Below are 10,000 nucleotides of genomic sequence, written 5' to 3' on the forward strand. Positions count from 1 at the left end.
TTTTCTCGCGTTTATATTTCGGTACACGTGCAGTATACAAGAGGGTACATTACTGTACGCATATCTCACACAAGTGCACACCCGCACACGTACCCACACACTGTGTGTGTGTGTGTGTGTGTGTGTGTGTGTGTGTGTGTGTGTGTGTGTGTGTGTGTGTACCTAGTGTAGGCCTTATGGTCTCTTGCAGCCTCCTTCATTCTTATGTTCTTATGTGTGTGTATGTGTGTGAGATTCACCATGGTCTTGGACCACGTGTGGGACTCGTGATCGACAGCTATTTCCCTCCCGGATGAGAGCTCAGAGCTCATATAGGACTGATCTATCGGTAATGCTGTGACCTCACACGCACACACACCTCCAACTCCCTGCCAACGAGAGTTGGAGTAACGACTCGCAGCGCAGCGATACTGAAATTGTTTCAACCCTGGACGGGATTCGAACCCGGACCGCCGTAGTGGCGTGTGTGTGTGTGTGTGTGTGTGTGTGTGTGTGTGTGCTTACTACAAGTTGAAACGTTACTGTTAAGAGGAGTGTGAATGACATTAGTTTTTAGCGCCCTTCCCTCCTGGGCCCTTCCCTTTGGTGACCCTGCGGAAGCTCCTCGTGTTTCAAAGGGCACAGCGCCGCTCCTCTCTGCGGCCCCATTCCTGGCACTCTCGGTCCCACGCGGCCCCAAGTGTCCGAGAGGACCGCGGAGCGGTGGCACCCAGTATCGTTTGTCCCTGAGGGGAGGAGGGGGTTGGTGGTGCCCCACTATTTTTTATTCTTTATTTTATTTGATTATATCTTATTTCATTTATTTATCTATTTTTATTTGGGAGTGAAATGTCACTCCTACGGGCTTTGTTTGAGCCCAAGTGTCCGAGAGGACCGCGGACCGGCGGCACCCAGTATCGTTTGGCCGTGGGTGGAGTGGGTTGGTGGTGGCCCACTATTTATTTCTTTATTTTATTCTATTCTATTCTATTTCATTTAATTTATTTATCTATTTTTTTTTTGGGGGGGGGGGAGTGAAATGTCACTCTTACGGGCTTTGTTTGAGCCCAAGTGTCCGAGAGGACCGCGGAGCGGCGGCACCCAGTATCGTTTGTCCCTGGGAGGAGGAGGGGGTTGGTGGTGGCCCACTATTTATCTTTTATATCATTATATTTCTTATTTATTTATTTATTTTTATTTGGGAGAGAAATGTCACTCCCACGGGCTTTGTTTGAGCCCAAGTGTCCGAGAGGACCGCGGGGCGGCGGCACCCAGTATAGTTTGTTCCTGGGAGGAGGAGGGGGTTCGCGGTGGCCCACTATTTATTCATTCTTTATTTTATTTCATTCTTTTATTTCTTTATTTATTTCTATTTGGGAGAGTAATGTCACTCCCACGGTCTTTGTTTGAGTAAGTGTCCGAGAGGACCGCGGAGCGGTGGCACCCGGTATCGTTTGTCCCTGGGAGGAAGAGGGGGTTGGTGGTGGCCCACTATTTATTTATTTTTTATTTTATTTATTTATTTATTTTTCTTATTTTTTTTTTTAGAGTGAAATGTCACTCCCACGGCCTTTGTTTGAGCCCGTGCGGTGGTGTTTATGTGAGACACACCTTGTGGAGAGGAAGTGGAATAGTGTAACTAGTCGGGGGAGCGCGCTTGTCCCTTGTCCTGAAGTTTAAGGGCTTGGCATCCTCCTGGTGGAATATAATTTTAGTAAATGTTTTATTTGGGGTTGGAATGACAATATATGTAACCGCAAACAGAGAGCTGTTTTCAAGTTTAAGAAAAGGGTTAGTAAGGATGGGGATTGGGGAGGGAGTATGTGAGGTGGGGAGGGATGAGAGGAGTTGGGGTTGAGGAGTAGAGGATGGGAAAGATGGGGAAGAGGAGGGAGAGGAGGTGGCGGAGGGGAAGAAGGGGAGGAGATGGGAGTTGTGGGGACGGAGTGAAGGGGAGTAGGAAGAAGGGAGAGGAAGGAGAGGAGGTGGAGGAGGGGAAGAAGGGGAGGAGATGGGAGTTGTGGGGACGGAATGAAGGTGAGTAGGAAGAAGGGAGAGGAAGTGGAGAGGAGGGAGAGGAGGTGGAGAGGGGGAAGAAGGGGAAGAGATGAGAGTAGTGGGGACGGAGTGAAGAGGCGTAGGGAGGAGGGGGGAGGAAGTGGAGAGGAGGGAGAGGAGGAATAGAAAGGAATGTCTTATGTCCTCACATAGCAAAGTCAAGGACCTGTGGCGGGTTCCTGCTCTTGTTGATCCCACATAATGGACAGCGGACCTGCCAACTCACTCACTCCATCAGGTGGTACGTCCCCAAGGGGCTGACACTCGATCTCAAGACAAGACCCAAGATCTTTATCAACTTCATTTGGATTTCTTTGAACTTTTTTCACTCATGGAAAGGTGACAACTGGCGACAGTTTTCTTCTTCGCATTAATTTCAGTCTGTCAGGTAGAAACAGTTCCACATCAACACAACACAAACGACAATCCAACGTTTCTTCTTGGAGAGATCAGTGGGAGGGCCAGAGGACTGTTACCAGACGACATGGAACGTCGGGTTTTTGATTTAGTGAAACTCGAGGCATCAATAATTGTAGATGAGATGAGTAGCAACTGTGAACAGAGTCCCCCACGCGTGCTTCTACGCGATATTTTGGCTCATAGTATCGCCGATGCAAGAATGAGATGGACAAGGAATGGATATGTGTTGTAGAAACAGCTGGCCTTCGACCTTGTATTACTAGTGTGTAGGTTAAGCCCATATTACGCCTGTACTACAGGTATTTGTATCCTCATGAAATCACAACCTTGGCCCTGCCGAGCTATGTTCCAGCGAGGCTTGGTCCTTCGCTACTTTTCAGTACGCAAGGTGGTATATAAGGAGACAAGCTGTGCTCTCCATAGGCTGTTCTCTTCAGTACTTGTAACCAGCAGTGCGCGACCCAAGGCCCGCGGTCACTTTTGCGGTTAGGGTAGCCCCGGATCCCTGACCGCCGACCCAGCCTAGGTCGACACTCGCGCTAACCAGAATAAAGCCATCAAACTCACTCGAGTCTCATTCACTCCCTAGTCACCTGAACACAAGTAACGTTCGCGTAATGTTACACAACCAACTCTAGTAGTCGCGAATCGAACGGAGTCTTCCCACCCGAGATTATTCCGAAGCCAAATCCGCCACAGCAGCTCACGGGAAGCCTTGGTAACGAGCGAATTAACTTGGTAATGGTCATATTCTCCCGCTATATGAATAAAATCGCTTGACAATGACTGTAATAAAACCGATAAAGCCCGTCATTAAGCCGAGAGGATGAATGGAGAGCAACATCAAACCCCTTCAACCCGTTAACGTACATTGAGTATTTTGTTTTTGCCTGTCGTCAGGTGATTTTATTCAACAAAGAGGAACTGCTGCGTGACACCCTCGTGTATCTCTCTGTCTCTCTCTCTCTCTCTCTCTCTCTTTGAGAGAGAGAGAGAAGAACGTGGTGTCGAATTCAGAAGAAAATCATCTCACCACTCACACCCTCAGCCTGCTGATGGACTTCATATATTTTGTTCAGGCTGTTCACCTGAGGAGCTCACTCCAGACAGGAATGGGATATCGATCGATCAACACCTTAACTCTGGGGAAAAAACCCTCCTCTTGTGAATAAAAACATGTGATGAAAGGCAGAATAGAATGTATAAAGAACGCCACTCTTGAAATCGGATGGAGTAGATTGTTCTCTTTATTAGAAATCTCTAGAATTCTAAAAACTCCAATATTCAGTACAAAAAATAATAAATAAATAAATGAATAAATAAATAAAATACGCTCTTAGTTCAGCTGAGTCACCGTGCTGGTTTATTCTGGTTAAAACCACAACTTTTTTTTTTCTTCTCACCTAACACGGTCACACACGATTAAAAAGCTATCTCTATTAACTTTTTCTATTCTAGTAGTTACTTTCATGCTTTTATTCTGGTTAATACCAAGCGATTTTATTCAGCTTCTAAAGATTCAGCTGCAAATGGTTGTTGTTGTTGCAATTTACTAGTGCTTCTATCTTTACTTATAGTTAATATTAATTTCTAAGCAATTTTGTGATCAATCACAGATTACAGGTAAACCTCGAAACAGGTGAGCTCCTTTGAGCGTTAATCAGGTTAACCTTATGGAATTCTGTTCAGCAGAGGAGAGTCCCTCACAGACAACACCAAATGAAATAATCCCATTCGGTCATATAAACTCCTAATAAGGATTTCTTCGATTAATCCCATCCCGTCGTCCTCTGCAACTAGACTCTTCATGTCCGTGGTTCCCGTTTGCGGGGTAAGGGGGTCAACAACCCCCTCGGGAGAGCCGAAATGACCAATTCAGTGACAGCTGATAAAGAAGCTACTGAGCCGCGGAGTGAACGAAGCATAGAGAAAAAAAGGTGGGGAGGGGGGGCGGAGGAAATTCAACTGGAAAGGGAAATGAAAGCCAAAGATAAATGGAAAGATAGGGAGAATAAACACGAAGGAATCTGAGAGGAGAGGAGGGGAATGGAAGGGAAAACAGAGACTCAATGCAAAGAAAACAGGAAGAGGACGAGGGGGAGCCTAAGAGGAGAGGAGTTAGGGAAGAGAGGAGACCGATGAGGTAATAAAGAGTGACTTAATGAGGAGAGCAAAGGGACGGGAGAAGAGGAAAAGAAAAGAGGAAAAGGGTGACAAATGAAGAGGACAGAGAGGGGAAAAGTGACGTCATGAGGAGGATAGACGGGGAAAATGTTTGACGTATTGAAAAGAGGGGAGGAATTAAAAAGGGGAAAAATTGACAGTGAAGAGAACATTTGGGGAAGGAAGTGACGTAATGAGGAGGACACAGAGGAAAATGGCGTAATGAGGAGGACACAGAGGAAAACGACGTAATGAGGACACAGAGGAAAATGACGTAATGAGGAGGACACAGAGGAAAATGACGTAATGAGGAGGACATAGAGGAAAATGACGTAATGAGGAGGACCCAGAGAAAAATGACGTAATGAGGAGGGCACTGAGGAAAATTACGTAATGAGGGGGACAAGGGGACACAATTGACGACACAGAGGAAAATGACGTAATGAGGAGGACCCAGAGAAAAATGACGTAATGAGGAGGACACAGAGGAAAATGACGTAATGAGGACACAGAGGAAAACGACGTAATGAGGAGGGCACTGAGGAAAATTACGTAATGAGGAGGACAAGGGGATTGACGTAACGAATAAGACAGAAGGAAAAATAATGTAATAAGGAGGACAGAGGGAGGGGGGGAGAAACAGTGAGGAGGACAGAAGGGGAAAAAGGGACGTAATGAGGACAGAGGAGAGGAAGAAGAAGAGAAGGAGAGCGACCTAATAAAGAGGACAAAAAGTTACTTAACGAGGGGAACAGAAGAGGAAAAGAATGACGCAATCAACGAAATACGAAGTTAACGGCCACAGAGGCAACTAGTCGCCTCCAGGCGTAAGCCCAAGTTTACTGACGTCTTCTTCGTGGCTGTTTAATAAAAAAAAAAAAAAAAAAAAAAAAAATTACTGACGCCCTTTGTGGCTATTGAAGAAAAAATAAATAAATAAAAAAATAAAAAAATAATAATAATAAAAAAAATAATAAATATCTAGAGCAATCTAGAGCTGATCAATCAAACACCTCCACAGTACATACTGTGGGGCTGGCGCTTAAAAAAAAAAAAAAAAAAAAAAAAAAGTCCTTTCACAGGTCACTGAGACTGTACAGTATAAGCCTATGACACCATCGGCAGACAAGGAATTAAAACAGAATAAAAACACATATTAAAAATAAAAAAACGCTTAAACAAACCAACAAAAGAAATCAAATAAAACAGACAATAAAAAACAATTAAAAGGGAAAAAATCGTATGTAATTAGCCTTAAAAAAAAAAAAAAAAAAAGACTAATAATAATAATAATAATAATAACAATAATGATAATAATAGATAATAATAATAATAAGAAAATAATAATATAATAATATATATATATATATGAAATATATATATATTAATATGAAAATACACACACACACACACACACACGACCACGTTGAATAACAAATTAAGATAAAACATTAAAAAAAAATCGTCTAGTCAGAGTTTACTTCTAATCACAAGATGAATCAGCAAACAAGGAATTAAAACAGAATAAAACACAGATGAAAAATAAAAAAACGATGAAACAAACCAACAAAAGAAATCAAATAAAACAGACACGACAAAACAAATACAAGGGAAAAAATCGTCTGGACTTAGCCTTAAAAAAAAAAAAAAAAAAAAGACAATAATAATAATAATAATAATAATAATAATAATAATAACAACAATAATGATAATAATAATAATAATAATAATAATGATAATAATAATAATAATAACAATAATAATATTTTATATATACGTATATATATATATATATATATATATATATATACACACACACACACACACACACATACGACCACGTGACTGTGCTGAAGAGGGCCAGACCAACAACCGACCACAGGAAGGTTAATTGGGAGAGGCGCGAGCTCAGAGTGCAAAAACAAATAAAGAGAATTTTTACTTTCTCTTCTTCTCTTTCCGAACGCTCTCTTCCTGCGACCGCAGGGCCGGGGGCGTTCGTGTGAAGAGTGCACTCGCTGTCGTTGCTCAGACTGTATTTATTTTGCTCAGTATGTGTATAAGAGGAAAATATTATACTTCCATGAGACCTTTTGGTCACTAGAGAGCCCGAATTCAAAATTGACAATCAGTAAAATAAATAGAATTAATAAATGAATTAATAAATAAATTATTAAAACAAATGAATAAATGATGAATAAATGAATTCATAAACATATCAATAAATATATAAACAAATAAAGAAATGAATGGATAACGAGCAAATAAGTAAATAAACAAGCAAATATACAAACAGACACGTAAAATTAAATTAAACAAAATAGAAATAATGAAATGAACAGATTCATATGAGAGTAGGCCATATTGGCAGGTATAGAGTAGGACTAAAGGTAAAGTACGCACGGCAGCCAGACAAACGAGCTGTGAATAAAAGCTCACGTTTGTTCAGTCTCGTGTAGCATTCCTGAAGATGGTTGCGTCGCACCGAAACGTTAGATTAAAAAAACTTGTCAAGCTCTCTCCTGTGTCCTTGCCTTCCAACTGTATCTTGTACATGCATATATATATATATATATATACATATAATATATATATGTATATATGTATAAATACTTATATGTACAACACTGAATGGGTCCTAGTGAACAGATATACATTTTTATCAACCACAATACACTTTTAATTCTAAGCCATCAACGTCGAGAGACTCGAGGAGGCCAACATGCATGTATTGTGGTTGATCAAAAATATATAAATACTTATACGTAACAAATATTATTACAACATATATCTTTCTTATTGCATGCCTTTTGCAGGAACCAAGTCTAGCATAAACTACTTTAATAACGCGAGCACTGGGAAGTATTGGGCAAAAGACTCAAAATAGAATCCATTCTTTAAGAAAAGAAAAAAAGAAAAAAAAAGGCGAAGAACTCGAAATGACAAACTTCATTCAGGAAGCGATCTGAGCACTCTAAACACCGGCCCACCACGGCTCTCCGGAGTGATAACAATTGGAACTGACGCGAGAAAGGGGAAGAGAAATGAAGAGAGACTGCAAATCCGCCGAGGACGCGAGAAGAAGGGGAAGAAGAGTGAGAGGGGAGAGGCGAGAAGATGATAAACAAGGGGAGACGAGAATTTGAAAAGAGAGAGAGAGAGAGAGAGAGAGAGAGAGAGAGAGAGAGAGAGAGAGAGAGAGAGAGAGAGAGAGAGAGAGAGAGAGAAAGAGAGAGAGAGAGAGAGAGAGATGGGGACAAACACGGACAAGGAAATAGTGAAACGAAACCGTAAATAGGAGGAGATGAAGAAAAAAAAAAGTTGACAGAATTGAGGAGACGGGATACATTCCCCCCCCCCCCGTCCCCTTTTCCGTATCCGACGGCGCTGTCCATTTCATTCTGTCAACCGCTGAGACATTTCTCCAGGCGACGGAACTCAAAAGACGAATACAACAAAAGTGCAGGAAAAGGACGGGAACTTGTCTTTCCTTTTCACTACAGATCTTATGGCAAAGTCAGAGTCCATAATCGAAACCACGGTGGGACCTTTCTCAGACGTTCTCTGAGAAGACACGATTGGCGTCAGAGGATTTTATTCGTCCGAAAAAACCTGCGCAGTTAAAGCTCCGTTATATTAATCCCCCCCTCCCACGTTTTTTTTTTTTTTTGCCAGCCCCCACAGTGTGTTCTGCGGTGTTCGATTGATCAACTCTAGATTGCTCTGAACAAGGGTGTGAAGGTGATTGAATAGGCTGTGGAACTCGAAGTGACAATAATGATATTAACGATGACGATGACAACGTAAATAACGACCATGACAAGGACGATGACATTAATGATGACGATTACAACGACAATAATGGCGACAAAGACGAAAACAAAGAAATGAAGAAAACGACGACGATGGCGACAATAACGATGACGATGATAATAATAACGACGATGATAATGACGATGACAATAATGACGCAGCCGTCACCGCCACTCCTTTTACACGCGCGTATGTCTGTGTGCTAACAAGGGCCAGCAATAACGAATGAAGTCCCCAGCAATTAGCGAACGCCTGTAATTACACAAAACCCGTAGCAAGCACTAATGGCGCCAAAGACGCTCCCAATTAGTCCCTGACATTTGGCACCCTTGGCACTGATAGCCCTGCTGGCATGTACGGACACCTCCAGTACTGACACCTGCACTTACACCTCAGTGCCACCTATCCTCTGGAAGAAGAGGAACACCTTAGAAACACCTCCGGTTCTCAGCGCCACCTGCAGAAGCCATGTCTTTGACATCGGCACCTCTGAAACTCGAGACCGCTTCCAGGTCCCTTGAGGTGGAAACCAAAACAGATCTCTCACTCCGGGATCCTTCCGATGCACAGCCATGGCCAGAAGTCTCGTGAAGCTCAGTTCAAGGGTTTTGTTCAGTCTAGTGACAGACGATTTTGTGCAAAGGAAAATAATCGCTACGTTCTCAGAGTGTTAGAAAAAGTTCGAAACTACGTTCTAGGACTCATTCGAATGGCAAATTCTCTTGAAGCCTTTCACTACAATGAAGTTGATTTATTTCTTTGTTCATTTATTAATCTTATTTCATTTCTATTGATCTATTTATTTATCTGTTTATTCATTTATTTGTTTATTAATTTACTTATTATTAACTTATTTGTTCATGCAGTTTCTCATTTATTCATTTGTGAAATTCTGTCTCGTCAGCTTGCACTTCACAAATTTCCATTTATCTACTTATTCATTTATCTATTTATTTGTAAATCTATCTATGTTTATTCATTTATTGCTATCACAAGGCAATTCTATAGAACTATAGCCAAACTCATCTACTGCAGTGACGCTCAATAAGCGTTTTGTTCTGACTTAGGGTAAAACTAAACGTTTTAGAAGTTAATCGCTCAACAGGTAATCTAGAAGACATTTGTGTTAATTTTCAAAAATCGTCTTCTTATGTATCTAGATACACCAAACGATTTTATTCAGCTGATGGCCTTCGCTGTCCAGAACGTTTAGAAATGATCTCGACATGTTAGCGAGTGACTTCATTTTATGTATTGATTCTGGTGAAATAATGTTTTATGAGCCACATTCAAGGGAATAAATTCGTTTGTATACGGCAATGAGCTGAAGTGGTGATCCCTGACTGTATAAAGATTCTCTTTAACTGAATTAAATTGTCTGGCTGCAGGTGGAATAAAATCTGCATTACAGATTGCAAGCACAGACTTAACCATTTCCAGAGGCTTGACGCATTCAACTTAGTTAAACAGATTTAATTTACTTTATTTATTATTTATTTATTATTTACATTATTATAGTTTTTATTTATTCATTTGGCATCATTATGATTTTTTTCGCATCCGACCT

General features: G+C 41.4%; 1 protein-coding gene across 2 annotated transcripts in view; it reads right to left on the reverse strand.

Annotated features, from left to right (window-relative positions):
• LOC143025637 (uncharacterized) overlaps positions 1-10,000 on the reverse strand; it is an 801,885-nt gene that overhangs the window by 790,934 nt on the left and 951 nt on the right. The gene's annotated exons all lie outside the window — the stretch shown is intronic.

Source organism: Oratosquilla oratoria, chromosome 5 (assembly GCF_046742065.1).
Source record: "Oratosquilla oratoria isolate Oo_2021 chromosome 5, ASM4674206v1, whole genome shotgun sequence".
NCBI lineage: Eukaryota > Metazoa > Arthropoda > Malacostraca > Stomatopoda > Squillidae > Oratosquilla > Oratosquilla oratoria.